Source organism: Aphelocoma coerulescens, chromosome 2, assembly GCF_041296385.1.
Source record: "Aphelocoma coerulescens isolate FSJ_1873_10779 chromosome 2, UR_Acoe_1.0, whole genome shotgun sequence".
Classification (NCBI taxonomy): domain Eukaryota; kingdom Metazoa; phylum Chordata; class Aves; order Passeriformes; family Corvidae; genus Aphelocoma; species Aphelocoma coerulescens.
In genome coordinates this window covers 30,869,176-30,886,837 of record NC_091015.1, presented here as the reverse complement: position 1 = coordinate 30,886,837, position 17,662 = coordinate 30,869,176, and positions in this window count along the sequence as shown.

Here is a 17,662-nt window from a genome sequence, read left to right as displayed (position 1 = left end):
ACTCATCATTCCATAGGCATTTATTATACTGCTTTGTTCTGGGACCTCCTTTTAGTTTTATAATTAGCCATTTAATTCTGTTTTGTCTCTTCAATTAATTACGATCTGAAGGCCTTGTTTCTTATCACAAGCTGTTTAGGTTTTCTTAAGAGGTTTAGTGAAAGATCCTTATATTTAAGGAATCCCCTCTGTCATTTCAGTTTATTTTACAGTTTATTTTAGCTTTTACTAATTTTCTACAGAACCAATGTATTGACCTGCACTTCCATAGGTGTCTTATTTCTAGGTATTTGGTATCAGTTTATCTGCCTTGTTGTTCATCACTACAAAAGAATTTTTAAGAGGAGGCACTGAAATGGGCTAATACATGTTTATGACCTATTAACATGAAGAAAAGGGAACTGAACACACTTCACCTGGCATGAACTGTAGCCCTGATTCTGTGTATGAGTGTGGGTCAACCTGCAGTTTCATGAATCATACCTCTTGTTTCTTTAGCTTTCTTTTACATACCCATGAATACATGCTATTTTGCATCAATGATATGTACATTGCTTTGCATTTTTAAAAAAGTATTTTGATTCAAATAGAATAAATTGTGTTTTTCAGGTGTGGGGGATTTTTTTGCTTTGTCTTGGAAAAATAAAATCTCTATTTGCATAGAGTACCTACTTTCCAGGAAACAGATTATGATATTTTATTTTGCTCTGAATATGCATTAGGTTTTGACTTTTTTTCCTGTAAGCTCAATATAATGTCTCAGTTCATACATCTGTGAGATCAAAAATGCACTGTTCCAAAGCACTGGGTAGGAAATGTATAAAAAAATGCAGGTGTCTGAGCAACAGTTTGACAAGCAGAGAGACAAAAGGAACACAAGAAAAGGAACAGTGTCAGAGAAGTGTGAAGACAAAGGGTCTGGAGGCAAGGTTCGTGCTCAGTGTCACAGGGGAAATGGAAACTCCACTGGTGTCAGCTTTCTCTCTATAATACATCTCTGTCTCAATTCATGCTAAATAGATTGGCATGTACTGCTGACAGCCTATTATTTTACAAGCCATGTGGTTTTTAAATGCATATATATAGATAATAGTGCACTTTAGTCCCTTAGCTAGATTATCAATAGGGCATAATGACAATCCACATATTTATAGATTTGGTTTATTGTAGTGTAACAGTGAGAGAAGTGTTTTCTTTTCTGGGGACTCTGGTGACTCCTCTAATGGAGTGGAGAGAACTGGTGTCTTAGCTGGCCTCTCCTTCAGCTACCAAGAGCTGTTTGGAGATTGAGTCACAGGAGCCTAGAGAATGGCTCAATCTTCTACAAAGCAGGCATCTGCAATAAGGCAGATGAGTTGTGCTTGGAAGTAGCTGCATCTTCCAAGTGTAAGTTTTCATTTTGTCTTTAGGCTACAAATGGTATAAGTTACACAGGTGAATCTCAGTTCAGGGCTGAATCTTTTTACCACTAATGCTGCTGTATTACTTAGCCAGCACAATAATATCCAGTTCTGCTTCTGGAAACAGAAATATTTCTGGGTAAAATTAATAAAATTTATTTGCAGTTTGTCTAGCTTCTGTAATACTGTTTTAGTTAGTTTTTAGACAGAGAAATTTGGCAAGCTTTGTATCTAGCCCCTGTAACAGCAGCTATCAGGAGAGGACAACAGCAAAACTGGTCCATCCAGCTTGTCATTCTCAGTGTCTTACTTTTAAACACCATTGTACACTGCTCCCCCAGCACACCAAGAATGGCACATCAGGAATATCCACGTATGAGGGCACGTGTGGATAACAGGTGTCATCTGAGGCTTGGTTCTGCTGGGTCGTATATTTCACTATATGAAGGAAGTACTACTAATAGCTTGTGCATGTGTGCATTTTCCACCATGAAGGGCACTTTGCCAATCTCTAGGCCTTGTTTAATACATTATCTTTCTGTCCCAAAATGTTTTTTTCCCCACTTTATTCTTTATACTGCTCCAGAAGTGCCTCCCAACCTACAGCCAGGCAAGCAGGCAGAGAGGCAGGTGGCAGCTGCAGACTGTTTCAGTGGTCCCTTTGGACAGAGTGATGCAGGAGCAGAGTTCCCACCGGGCTGAGGTACAGTGCAGCTGGGGTGACAGGACCTTGCCCTACCAGCATGAATGTCCTTGATTTTTAAATAAATTTCTATCAAACAAATATAAATCCTGGTCTGTGGAGCCTGGATACAGTTTCAGTGAGTTGTTTTGCTTAAACTCATTGATTAATGAGGGTTGTACTGAAATAAATGTGGTTTTAGCAAAACTCAAAATGTATCCAAAAAACTGTTTTCTGTTTGTTTAGTTTAAAATCAGCTTAATTAAATAAATTCACATTTACACCTGACAAAGGCAAGTGATAACTTCTATGTTTTATAAAAATAAAGTAAATTCATGTCTTAAAGTTATGACAATAATATTAAAAATACAATTTATGATTAAAGTTTACCAATGTGTCTATATCCAGATGTTGAGAAATGCTGAAAACTTTTTATGCCAAGGCCTTAAGGATACTTCGTTCCACGTCTGCTCTTTTTGACCATACTTTTTTCCAAGATGCAGTATAATCCCACATTTTAGCCAAAGACTCCAGTCTCATGCTATATAGGCTGTCAGTTGATTCTTTGTCTTCCTACTTTTCTGCAGCATGCCAACACTATTTTTTGCTCTCCAGCTTTCTTTTGGAGAGCAATTTAATTGCATTTGAATGCCTGATCCCTGGACTGCTCTGTGGAGCCAGGTAGCTGATGATCAGGAAGCCAGTCTTTGGAGTCCAAGATTGCAGCTGGAAGCTGCTGGAAGGGACTAAACAAATAGGAGTTGTTAAAAAATAGAGCAGAGGCTGATACACATGAGCTGTAAAAGACTCTCTTCGAATTCTCCCTCCTGTAGAAGGAAGTAAGTGCAACTCTTGCTTTCTGGAAAATCTCATGAGACCACAGATCTCCAGGGATTTTTTTTTTTTTCCTTTTTAATTAAAAATAAAATATAGTTGCTTGTGGCATCTGAGTGCTCCCCCATACAGGACAATATGTGGGGGTTCCTTTGCAGTTCTTCTTTTGCTCCTACTGAAATCAGCAGAAAATCATAGCTGATTTGGGTGGAAACAGAATCTACACAAAGTTCAACTGGTTTTTCAGCTGAAACTCACAAGGATTTTATCACTGGTCAAAGCCTCCTTCCTGTCTTATGCAGAATTTTCTATTAACCACAAAAGCTGTATTTTTCCACACTATCCTATGTTCACAGAAATATTAGAACTGCCATACCTAATCAAACCAGAGGTCCATCTAGGCCAGTATCCTTGGCTCCAGATGCCCCAGGGGAAGGTGCAGGAAAATTCATAATATCGTTTCCCAGGGGAGGTATCTTCCTAATCTTTGGCAGTTTTTGGCTAGCTATTGCCCTGACCGTGAGTGTTTATAATCATTATACACTTTTATCCTATCTAAGAGTTATCTATCATGTATGTTCTATTGTTTGAACTATTCCCTACAGGTTTAGGCATAAGGTCACAATAGGACAGAGGTCATGAGTCACAGTAGATCAAAAGCCATGGCGTGTCAAATGTTGTACTGTAATTCATACTCATGTATACAGCACATATATAAAGTGATAGTTCATGCTAAGGCATTGCCTCACATTGCTCTACAGCTATGGCTCCCCTAAGAGTGTTATAATATGCTATTGACTTTCTTGTGGATTCATCATGCTGTGAATTATTTCTGGCCAGTGGAATGCATGAAGTTACCTTTTGGGTATTACTTAAGCAGGCGTCTTGTGATTGTGCCAGAGATCTTTTTTGCAGGAGTCAAGGTGTGTATTGTTTCCCTAGATTTTTTATATTTTTTAAAGGAAAAAAAAAATAGGAAGGGGAAGAAGCTGAAGATTTACACTTTAGCTTAAAGATATACTGGGTATATGAAAACAGCTCTTTTTTTTCACTCCCATAAAAGAACTGATCCCATGGTCTCAGCAGGAATATGTACGTGAAGCCATATTCAATAAACCTTAGGTGTCACAATTTTTCTGGTTTTTTTAAACTGAAGAAAAGGCAACTGCCACCTATAGTTCTGTCCCCATCATTCAATCTTTTAAATTTCCTACATGTAGTTATTCATTTCCCCCCCCCCCCCACATTCTTTGTTCTGTTCCTCTTGGAATAAAAAAGAGATAAGAAATAAAACAAAAAACACTGTAAATGATCCTCTTCCTAAGGACGCTTTACTCCTTCTAACAGTTTGACTTTTCACCTTTTGGGTGCTTAGTGGAAAAGCCATTACTTGCTTGCTGAGGAAAAAGCATTTAATGAATCACAAAATCATTCAATTATTCTTAAAAACACTTCACATCACACATCTTTTTCCAAGTAAAGTGTGCATTTTTCACATTTAAATGGTGCATAACTGCCTCGTAGAATGTGTCCCTAGAGTTAGAGACATTTTAACAGAAAGGTTCCAGCAGTATACAGAGCAGTTTGATATATATAAGCATTAAAAACCTTGCATTAAAGATGCAGAATTTCCTCTTCTCTCTTCACTGTCTTTCAACAACATTTATGCAAAGTTGCCTTTCTGCTGTTGTGAATTTTCTAGCTTTGTGCTGAGCTTAGATCCACATGCTTTGCTTACTTCGGCTTGCTGCAGTACCACACAATAAAAATGAAGTAATAGTAAAGCTAATATGGGGCAGCAAAGCATTTAGAATGTTTGGGGAGGGGGTTGTAAATAAAATTATATTTTCTCTAGGAAGGGTAGTAAGATATTTTTTCCAAAAAGTATATTATTTACAATCTTTGAGTCTGATGCTGATCTCTCACCACTTTTCCTCTGCTTTTATAAGTGCTAGTGCTTTCTGCAGACTGCAGTAGCTGCCATTCCCTACACAACGTTTTCTTTTTAGTTTTTTTCCCTTTGAGGGTTTTTGGGTTTTTTAATGGACTTACATTGTTAAACTTTTTTTCTGTATTTTATGAAAATTTATTTTCTTTGCCCAACAGAATCAGGTGGCTGACTTGGTTTGCAAAACCAGCTTGAAGGTTGCACTTTTGCCAGGGCAAATGGGAGTCAGCCTGTTTATTTGAACGCGGGTATATGAGTCGTACCAGCTAAGGACCTGGCCTTGAATTTGTAAACTTTCCTGCCCTTTTATATCCCTGTACTTTAAGCAAGTAATTTTTTCCATAGCAATAATTTTTTCCTTTTCTTTTTTTCTTTTTAAATTTAATAGGAAAGAGTGGTATTTATACAACAGCTTTAGGCTAACTTAGATATCTAACTTAGGCAGAGTTTTAAGAACTGAACCTAGGTGTTTGTACTTCCCTGTGTCGCTGGCAGGGAGACAGAGGTGCCGGGGGCTGTAGGCGAGGGGGGAACTGCTGCAATTCAAAGGACCTAAATCAGATGCCTGAAGTAGACAGTGTGAATAACCCTCTGGATGACTGGAATTATTGGACCACATTAGAGAGAGAGGAAAAAAGTGAGGCTGGCATGTGGTGAGTGTCCTACATATGGTATGTTGTTTATATGTGTTTTTCCGTTAGCATTTCTCTTTCCTTTGTTGCTCCACCTCCTCCTGCAGTCTCTCCTAACAACAAAGTTAATTCAAAAACTTCTGCGGTCGAAGGAAAGTTTTCAGACCTACGCCGCTCTCAAAAGCATAAAAACCAGGCAAAATGAGTTAGCTCTCTTTCCCATTCTCTGCCTTGCTTAAACAGTGCACTGTGTGTAATTTTCTGTTTCCTTTTATTTCTTTGGAGCCGATAAGGTGTGGGTATGTGTTAAAATCACTTGTCATAAAATTTACCATAATTCACCTCCCAAGACTATGTTTTATACTCACTCAAATATCAATACTTTTTGCAATAACTGGAAAGAAGAGGTGTTAATAAGATAGACACACACTCTTCATACTGTATTCATTCCTTTGGTCCAGTCAAATCCTGCCCTTATCCAATGTAGCTTCAGGGGGAAGCTCCCTTGTGCTGCAAAAAGCAGGCTCCACCTGGTTCCGATTAAGTTTGCACTGGTTGGATCTGCCCAGTGATGGCGTAAGAAAATACGAAGCAGAGAAGCCTGCAATTGAAGCTGTAGATTCATGGCCCTTAAAACTAAAAGGCTATTATGGTCATCTATTCAGCCTGCCCCCCAGTGAAAAGGGCACCAGAACTTTTCAGAATTACTCTTTTCTGTGCGCGCGCGCGTGTGATTTTAACAGAAAAAAAACAAAAAAACATACATCTTGATTTAAGCCTTCCAGAGTGTGTCTCCAACTACATCTTCTTACCACTGGCTTCTGTTACACCTTTTTCACCAGACTGAAAACTCTAGTGTTATCAAATTTCTGTTTCTCACATAGTTATTTATAAGCTGTGATCAAGTAGCCTTTTAAATGTCTCTCTGATAACCTAAATAGATTGAGCTCCTTGCCTCTTTCATTACAAGGAATGTTTTCCACTCCTTTCATCATTCTTGTTGCTTTCCTCTGAACCTTTTCCAATTTTTCAACAACCTCTCTTGAATTGTGGACAGTGTTTCCAGAACAGGTTGCATCTGTGCCAGGGACAGAGGTAACACAACCATATTGTATGCTTATCTGGTGATGTGCTCTTCGGTTGTTTCAGATTCGGGTCTACTCTCTTGTACTCACAGCTCTTTGCACTGATTATCTGCTCTGCAGGCTTTTTCAGGCTGTCTTCAGTCTGTGGGCAGGGTCCTTACCCTGTAGCAGTGGCAGTCTTTGTTACTAGAGCAGTGTCTTATGTTTCTCTGGACCAAGATTTACCATTTGTTTGAATGTGGCCAGTTTCCCGAGCAATCTGAGTTCACAGTGACTTGGCTCACTCTCTATTTACTAATCTTCCAATAATTTCAAATGCAAACTTTCTAAATGTATTTTTTATAACTGATAGAAGAGTCACCAATAGAAAAAAAGATAGGGTCCTGCATTTGTGGATCATTGTTAAAATAACCACCTCTGGTTACTTTCCCCGCCTTGCTACCTGCTTGAGACTGAGATTTGATTCTATCTAATAAGTAAAATATTGATTTTAGTAATTTTTGATCAAAATATTATGATTAAAAACTAAAAAACTTTCCAATATTCTTCTACATATTTAATAGTACTAAAATTACCCTTATCCTACCAAATTTATACTCCTATTAAATGATATCGAGTTAACTTTGGCAAGATGATTTTCCAGAAAATTCTGTTCTCCCTGCTTCACTTAAAATGAACTAATGTTCCTAGAAACTGTTCCTTATTTTGCTTGAGATCAATGTGTGGTTGAAATGCTTACAGACATTTAGGTCATCACATTTATCCTTTTTAACTATTCACAAAAATTTTTGCATAGTTCTCTTGAACCTCCCTAGTTCTCCAAGACATAATAAAAATCCTCACTAACCATGCAGACTTCTCTGCCAAATGTATTAAAATACCTCCATGAAAATTATTCAGGTCTACTGATTTTAAAAATGTCTGGTTTTATTAGCTGCTATTTAACATTCTCCTGTGCAACTACTGAAACAGAGCTTCATCATACTCATCCGATATAAATACATCATTTGACTTTTTCCCAAAATACAGAAGAAAAGTACTTGAGAATGCTTTTTCTTTAAAATGTTCTAACAAAAAGTCCTAGTAATTTCCACTTAGAAATGGAGCAAGACAATTTTTAGAGTTTTTTGTTCATAGTAACATCTCAAAATCTCTTCATATTGTCCTTATCTCTATTTTCTCTTTGTAATATTTGGTTTTAAAAATGCTTTTTAATTCCCAGCTTCTAATTTACATTAATTGCTACATTTCCCCTGCACCTCCCTTTTGTTTTTTTGGGTTTTTTAGTAGCTGCCTTCACATTCAATGTCATTTTATTGTTTTCAACAAATGAGTAGAAGGTTTTTCCTTCATTGTGATTCCTTTTGACATGTCCTTTACAATGCGTTTAGCAGACTGAAATTGTCAGTCAAGTATTTCCTTTAATACTTTCTTCAAGTAACTGTTTCACACTCACTGTCAAATTTGTAAAAGCTGATTGTCTTAAATCAACAGATATAAATATTTAAGTAATTTTCTCATAACAAATATATTCAAGTTTTAGCTATGTGCACATAAGCAATTAATTTTTTTATTGTCTGATTCCTCTGTCACTCGACTGAGGTCTAGTAGAGAATTCCTCTGGATGCAGTTAGAGAAATTGACGTTTTTGATTTGTTTAATGTAGCTAGTATTTTGTTACGGACACTCTGAGGTTACCAGTTTATGTTAATACTATTCCATACCTCATAAGCATTTTTCCTTGTTAAGATATTTCATGACCAGTTGAAAGAAACACAGACTTTTAAAATTATTTAATTTTGACAGCAATGTCAAAATTTTAAAATGAGGCATATAAAGTGAGGTATAAAATGTCAGCCTGATTCAACTACAATTTGGATCATGGCTTCAAAATAAAGTGTGGTTTTAAAAATATTGGCACAGTTACTGAGAGGTGTGAAAGATTTAACACACAGAAGCCATTTGGGTTTTTTTGTTAGGAGTAAAGTGTTAACTTGGAGTCACAGTGTTCTCTCATAGCCTCTGTTTATTTACAGTAACATAGGCAGATTGCTCACTTCAATGCTTTTAGCAGAAATACAAAACATACTGAAAATGCAGCTACAATTATAACAAATTATAAAATTCTGGAAATCGGGTCTGAGGTTCCAGGCTCTTTGAAGTCAGTAGCGCTCAAACTGTTCGACTACCAGTAGTTTTCTTCATAAAACGCTGTTCCATATTATAATGATTTAACTTGCCACTAGCCTCATTCTAAAGTTCACTAACTGGACCATAACACCCAATTACCTCACCCTGACTTAATCCCATTCTTCAAGAGGGTGAAACCTATTAAAAATGGTATTAAATAAGAATGCTTTCAGGGAATGCATCTCCTAATTCTTTCTACGTGATTCTGCAGAAGCATTTTAAAAATAAATACTGCATTTCTATTTGTGTCCCGAGCACACTATTCTTAATGACAGACCTGAAGTGAATGGTTACAGTATACATTTCTAATTTTAGGTATAGCTGCCTCATAATTATCTGATTTAATTTCTTTGACCCTTTATCTTGCCTATTTAGATGCAAAGCTCTCCTGTTGTGCATGTCATCTGACACAAAAGGGCAAAGATCTCTGTAGAAATCCTAATAAAATATTATGGATAATTCAATAAGTCACCATCTAAACATTATTGGTGAGGTTTTACATATTTTATCAGCAAGAAAACAATATATTACCTGTTCTCAGCAATTTTTTGCCAGTACCTTATGAATGTACAATACTGACTTTTTAAGTCACAATATGTCAGTTCAGAAAGGAAACACCAAACATATTTGGAGAATAAAATCACTATTAAATGGATTAACAATAGATTTGGCTTCAATGCAATAAATCCAGAGAGACTCTGCAAACACAGGAACTAGCTACATTTTCTACACAGATTTATTTCCTACTATTTAATGTACATAAAACACATGAATTTAATTTGTTATTGGTATTCTTTACCAAGAGGAGAGTCAAGAAAAAATCCATACAACCATCCATGAGTGTAATGTTGAATATAAGAAAATAGCATACTGTACCAATCAGACAAGAATTCACACCAAAAGGGTTATTAGGGGATGTTCACATTGATTTGGGGGAGGCCAAGGTTGACTTGGCCTGGGGGCTAATACCCTACCACCAGTACGGAATAGTCCTTGAGGCTACGTATCTGGGAAACTGGACTTTCTCTGCTCATGCTCTTTCTGATCAGATTTGTCTTTTCCTGGCAGCTTTTGCCAGCAATCAGATTCACTGGAAACATAAAAGAGAAAATGATTGCTGGAGTTGTGCTGAACAAGCTCAGCGTTATCTTTCTTCTAGCTCTGTTTGCCCATATGCACAATGAAAGGAAGCTGGCGGAGCTCCTGGTCCAGGAAAAGAATTAGGGGCTTTATCATCAGACAATAAGCTGAGCAAATTGCAGACCACAAACTCCTTCTCTTCAGAGTACCCCTGAAGGACTCATGGCTGAACTCGGTGCCTTAGAGCTAAAAGGAGGAAGTACATGGATGTTGTAAAGATGAGTAGCCAGACAATGAGGGATGATTGTGCAATGTCTACTGTTGAGCACTGGGCAAAGAACACATCAAAAAGTCTAAAATTCTAGAGCCCTGAAGTCCTGGTAATTTTAATTAGTTTCAAAAGCTGCAAAAACCCATCATACTTTTTATTCCAAAATTTTTGGTTGTTCACATAATAATACTCCAAAGGAATTCACATGGATTATCAAAGGCATTTAATGAAGCTGTTAAATAAGAAGAGAACTATTTGTTTAATAGTGGTTCCATTCAATAAGAATCAATGAAAGAGGATTTTAAAACCAGGGAGTTATAATCCAAAAGGACTTGCATATCCGGTGAAATAAAATCTTTCTTCCCTTTGTTATCATACCATCCTTCCTCAGATTCTGGTTCAAGGTGTACAGGGGAGAGATTTTAACACTATATCCTGTAAAATTAAAAATCATGAAGCAGATCTTTGACAGAGTGACTGAACTCCTTTGAGGTTTTGAGATGATTTTGGAAACTTGGAAGGAGTCCAGATTTTTGCTAAATCTTTGTTTTCAATCCAAAATAATCTGGAAATAATACCTGTAACATGAATGATATTAATATATACCTGTAAAAAGTACATAAACTGCTGGAAATATATCTGCTTAGTCTTCTCAAATAACGATATGAACCTCATCTTAACATGATCACCTCACACAAATACTTTCAAATGCCAAACTGTTTGAGTGTTATTTAAAGGGGTTGGTTTTTTTCCCATTACGAGTTGATGTGCACACAGAAAGAGATCTGAAAAATATTGAGCAGAAATCTAATCCACCAAAAATCTTTATGGATAAACTGTTCCCCTAGTAATCCCTCAATCTATAAACACCTCAATAAGATATATAGAGAAAATAGTTTGAAATTCTTATAGACTCTGTTCCTCTGAAGATGCTGCAAAGCTGGTCTACTGACACTGGTTAACTAGTTACATAAGGAACCCGAGAGTCATAAGCACTGCTCAATTTGCTGAAATGAGAGGCTTTCTTCTTTTCCCTGCCTCTAGCCTGAGGATCAAATTTTCCATACAAATTGGCATGGTGTGGTAGATTTTCCCTCTGCTATTCCATATCCTTGATATTCTCTGCGTGGGGAACTGCCACTAATGCCAAAGGGATGCTTGGCTCGTTGTGCTCTCCCGATAGCTACTTCAGAAATGCTGTTAGATTAAATAGCGAGGGACAGCAGCGTTTTAGCCGTGATCCATCAGGCGGATCTGAGAGGAGCCGTTTGCCCTGAGAGAGGATAGGCTTTCGAGACATATGGTGCTATAATGGGGGGGTGGGGATTTTTCAATTCCAATCCACCCATTCCGGATGAGAGAGACTGAGCTAATACCCTCGTGTATGGTGCACTGCATCTAGCTACGGAAGTAGCGTTAGGGTGGAATTTATGGACTCTCTAAATTGTTTGCCAGGAAATGTTTACTAGCTATGCACAATAAACGACTGTGAAAGCGTATTCCTGTGTTTAATACGATACGGTTTTTTCCCTATATTTGGGTCGTACTATTATGATACCAATAAAGGAAACTTAAAAAAAAAAAAGCAGAAAAGGAAACAAACAAGGAATGTATGTTCAAATTTATGGAACTTCATTTGGGAATGTCTGATTGACTACAAATTGTACAGTGTAAACTTACTACGAGGACCCCTGGATACACGCCATGCCTTCCATATTAGAAATTAAATATATGAATTATTCTGAGATCAAAATAGTCTCATCATCAACTCAAGGTATGTTTTTAAAAAAGCCTCATTACCACAGCTGCAGGGGGTCATACATAATGAAATTAGCGTACATGTGTAAGAGAAGACTACCTACCAACTTACCAAAATGGATACATAGCTTCACAATTTAGAAATTAAACAGGCAGTTTTGGATCACAGGAATCTTGGAATTTTGCTCTGGGATGTGACTCTGTCTTCCATGTAGCTCACTGTTGTACCAGGGACTACTGTACGGTTTTATAGGGTGTGTTAGATTAGATACATTCCCAAACATTTTTCTCTGCTAGGAAGCAAAGACAGAACTTTCTCTGGTAATCTGTGCAAAAAGCACTTTCTGCTCCTTCATTTGATTTAATGTGAGGCTTCTATTTTAATATAATGCATCTAAGAACTCTCCTTGTTAATAAAAGACAGTGGGCACTAACCTAATTTGTTTTAATCGTACAGTAAGTGTTTGAGATTGGAGGTAAGCTTGTACTTTTGCATGACTGAACACCTTTCAGCATACACATATGTGCATTTATACATCCAGCATGCTGCTCATGATGGGATTTTCAAGTTTAGTACCTTTGTAACAATGCAGTTTCACGGTTTCTACTTGCATTTTCTGCAAACAAGAGTAACTACAATAGACAGACATACCTTCCCCCTTGCTTGCTATGAATATAACAGAGGAGATTAGGTGATAAAAATAAGAAGCAAAGAACATTTAAAATTAGACATATCGACTTCTATAGCAGATCATTTAACAGTTCTAGTGCAATAAAAAAATGAAAATTCATTAGTAAAATATTTTATTCACCAGGCTTGTTTCAAAATAAAATTTTCAGTAGTGTTGGTTGCTTATTATTTTTTTTTGTAATCACAAGGAATAGTATCTAAGTTTCCCGCACTTTTTAAAACTGCTATTGCAGTCTAACAATGAAGTTGAGCCTGTGAGGTCGTTGGGGAAAAGAAAAGACAGCACTTCCTCAAAGTCAAGTATGAAGACAGTTCTTGTTGTAAAACAGTTAAAGGGTGAATTGTTTCTTTAAAATGTTTTCAGAGTCTCTACCAAGCTGATCACAGTAGTAAAAGTATATGAAGAATACACTATTTCTAATACTACTAGGGGTAAAATGCAGTAATAATAAAGAGGCACTTCAAGTCATCTTAGTACAGCAAAATTTGCTTCTACAAATGGGAATGTGTAGATTTGGATGCACTAAGAACACATGATTCATACCGTGGGATATTAGTTTTGATTCAAACTCATTGTTTCAAGCAAAAGAGGTTTATGTAAGAGGTTTTTTTCTTTTCTATAATAAATATCTGTCTCAGCTTAAACCTATTGCCTACAATTAGTGAGACAAAAAAAGCAAAATGCTTCAAAGGCAGTTTACCTGGACAGTGTCTGTTTTACTAGTTTTAATCGGAGTTGCATTGGGTATCGAGAAGGAAAAGGCATGACTTACAGCATAGCACAGCCAAGAAGCTGACATGTCTCGTGCCTTTCTCTTCCATTAGAGACATGCTATGCCTCCAGATGCTGCAGTCTGGATTAAGGGGCATACACTGCTCTTGCACAAGTAAGAGTTGCATATGTTATGAGTTAATTTCGTTTTGTTGTGTTCTTTTGCACATGGCGTTTTTGAAACAGTTAAATGGAAAATATTTTTAGTTTACCATCTTGTATTGAAATACACTTGGATTATTAAATAAAATCTAAATCCCTAAGTGATCCGTTCTACAGCTTAAATGCACAAATGCTTAAAGTTCATGGACAAATTACCTATGAGGGAATTACAAATCCAGACTGTCCCCACATGCTGTACTTTGCATTTGTCTCTCAGTCAGCTGAAAAGTATGCCAAATAATACACCTCTTCTTACAGCTGACTTTCACTAAGCCCACAGTGCTAGATATTTTTCATTTGCAAAAAAAAAGACATATGAATAAATGGACTTCACCCCTTTATTGTGGGCATCTAATTTAAATGAAATATATGAAAGTGCATCAAAGAAGAAATGAAGGTGACTACTTAAAGTGTTTCAGTGCACCAGAGTCCAATATGTAAACTTAAATGATGTGAAAGTTCCTCAGATAGTCCCTTACTGGAATACTTTATTGAACCCAACCTGAGACCTACCCCATTGTATCAAAGGACATGCAAGTGGGATGCTTAATAAAGCGTGACAAGTACAAATATCTTGGAAAGGTTTATTTCAAGAAGAAGTATAATATATTCACAGCTCATCAGTAGAGATGCATTTTGTTTTGGGGAAATAAAATTAAAAACTAGTTTGTGCAAACATGGCTTTGGAAGGTGTCAGCCTCACAGTATGTCACTCGGAGGTTTCCTCATGACAGTTAAGAATTTACCTATGTTTTTTAGTGTTACAATAGTTTCCCGAATCTTTGAGACTTTATCTGCAAGTTAAGCACTTCTTGGCATATATTTTTTAGGGAAGTCTAACTTGCTTTTTTTTTTTTTTTAATTTTTCTCATTCTTTCACAAGACAAAATATTTGCATCTAGAAACACCCTCAGTTTAGTCTAAAATAATAATTCCAAAGAATTGTTACTTTGCATTTAACTTCTCCTATCAAGTATCTGTTGTTAGCATTATTTGATATTAGATGTTGGGGTGCATGGTGCTGCTATTCTTTAGCAATTTTTAGGTCTTTGTTTCCTGTACCTATTATTAATTAATGTTGCAATCCTGAAAATGTTTCTAGTCAAGCAAATCACCATGAGCACAAATAGGACTCTGTAAAAACACAGGATTACTCCCATGTGAAACTAGTGAAATGAATAGACCCCGAGCTATGCAGGGCAGTGAATATCTTTCTGTTCTGAATACTAGCTAGTTAGGGGTTTCTGCTCCAAGTCTAGAGTTCATCACACTATAAATCATAGCAAACACACCTGCAAGGTAAATAACATAATCCCAGCAGCTATTAAAACCGAGAGATTTTGTAATTATTTATTCTTGCTGCATAGATACATGCCTACGTGTCTTTTTCTCCCTCCAGAGAAAAGAAAATTAGGAGCTACTGCAAACACACACTGTGAGAGCAGTATTATACTCATTAACTTGTAAAAGAGATGACAAAAATTAGTGACTTATCACTCTCCCAATGATGGAGGAAGAGTTATGAAATATGCCCCCTGCTGCTGGTCCTGCAAGGACTTGGAAATGTCAGCCAGGAGACAGTAAATATTTCACATAGTGGCATGTTTTTGTCTCTATTTCAGTCTTTTTACTGTAAGCATACTGTGTACTTACCTGGTTGATGGGCGTAAGTCTTAGCATAAATATTTTGATGAACAAAGTTTTCAATCATCCATATTTTTTATTCTGGGTGAATGAGACTTGAAGTATAATCAGCAAAATGATAATTTTGCAGCACAGTTAGCTGCAAACATTGTTAAAAATATGGAATGATGAAAATGCCCTTCACCTTTCTTCCATGCACAACAGTATCTGTATTTTCAATGGGGACTCCAGTAAAATGTCTTTTAAATGCATACACAGATCAAAATCCACAATGTGAATTGTATCAAACAATAAAATGATTAAAGTGTAAAATACAAGCCTTTTTTTCCCTCTGTGATCAGTAATTTTATGAGGAAAATGGACTGAGTGTAGCGTGTAATTGTCAAGATCTGGAGACAACAAAATGGAAAACATATTTTCAGGCATTATTGATTTGCCTGCATATTCATTTTGAGTACATTTTTAAATACAAATGAAAGATATGTATTATTAAAGTGCTTTACAAAGCTGTCATAGCTGTTTTCTAGTTCAAGTATTCTAAAGTGGAGAAAATACTAGAAAGAATAAAAAAAAGTTAAATTGCAATACAACATGCAGCTTGGGAAACAAATAGTATTGTGCAAGATGGTTCAGTTTGAAAATAAATTACCTATTTAAAAGTTTTGAATATGACTTCTGGGATTTTTGAGTATCTAACGTGAAATGCAAGTTTCCCATAGCTCAAATTCTAAGAGCGTTCCTGAAACATCATAGCCCAGGTGAGAAGCCTCAAGTACATTCACAATTTTAATACTTCATCAGTTTATTTAAATTAAATAGGAAGCATAAGATATTTTACTAGTTGCAGTGGGCTGGCAATACAAATAACTTTTAATGATGCAATGCAAACTTGTAAATCATTTTCAATGAAGGCCTCATGGCTCAGCACAACTTTTCTGTAATATACTAAATTGCTGGCATAACTTTAAAATTTGTAATACTTGGAGATCGTGAAAATAAGACCAGAAGCCATATGTATGTGGAAGAAGTAGCTGAAAATACGGATTTAGGCTTAAAAGTTTTTACAGATCTGTAGAATTTAGATACTACAGTCTTTAAAGCAAAAATTGTGTCTGATAAGTGTTAAACCATGGTACATGTAAGCTCTATAGAGAGTGAAATGGAAGTACACCACAGAAATGCAATGTTAAAATTATGTGGTACACACGGTTGTAGCACAATTTCTCAGAAAAAAATGTTTTTATGACAAAGTATTGTAAAGATACTGGTATACCATAGGTTTATGAATGGTAAATGAGATTATAGACAATTTTAACTAGTCAGGGATTCAGTATTTTTGACTAGTCAGTGAACAATTACTCATTTTCTGTGCTAGGATTTTCAGTTAAGGCATTCAAGCATCTCTGAAATGATGCATAATCCCCAGGCTTTATTACCGCTTATATCTGTGGGTTTACATTGCAGCACAGGTACCAAGAGAAACGAATTATATTGCTTCAGTGGGAGTTAAACTGGCAAAAATTAAGGAAAAAAAAAAAGGCTGAAAATAAATATACATCTGTTGTGAATCTGGATTGACTCTAAGGTTAAATGATGCCTGCATTCACCAAATTGCCATGGAAAAATACGAACTGATCAAAATTACAGTAGAATAAAACTTTGTCCCCTTGCTTTGGTAGGCTCTTGAGTACAATAAAAACTTTGGCTAAAAGAAACTGAATTCATATTTGTAAGCTTTCCCTTTGACAGTAAAGAAAATATTCTTAAATAGTGTAAATTGCCATCCTTTTGCTGACTTCAGCAAAGTTATGGCAATTTGTATCACTCAAATGGTGGTCCCCAAGTATGACTTATCTATCTGATTTTATTGTAATACGTATATTGCAAATATGCAAACCACACACTAGAAAGAACAGGTAAGAATCCTACTTACATTCTGATAAATATTCAGGAAGGTGGTTCTTTCAGTCTCCAATGTAAAAAATCAGAAAGACTACAGAAGTCCTGAAGAGGAGGAATTGTACACTGGTTCGTTCAGGTCAATTTTACATGATCTCTTTCCCCATAAATGGTAAGTTAAAAAACCAAAAACGACCCACCAGCAAAACCAAGTAACACAAAGTGAATGCAAATAGTAGCCCATACATGAAAATATAAATGATGTTCCAAACTGTGTTGGCTCCAGATGTTTTTATGAGTTAAACAGTTTACTGTTTTCACATATTTAAAACATTCTGTTTTTTTCACTTGATGTTTATAACCTTTGGGCAAACTTGCTGGCATTGATTTAAGTTATGCTTTTGTACCACATGTAGGTTAAACACACATGCTGAAAAGATACAATGCGAACAAGAATTCAATCGTTAATATTGAGGGTTAATAACTGCTTATAATTTTTCCAGCAATTAGTCTCAGTTATTACTGAGAAGCTTTCCACTGAAGCTATAACTATAAAGTTATATTTTTTTACAAAGGATGCTATCGTATAGCCATAGGTATTTGGTAACTGCACA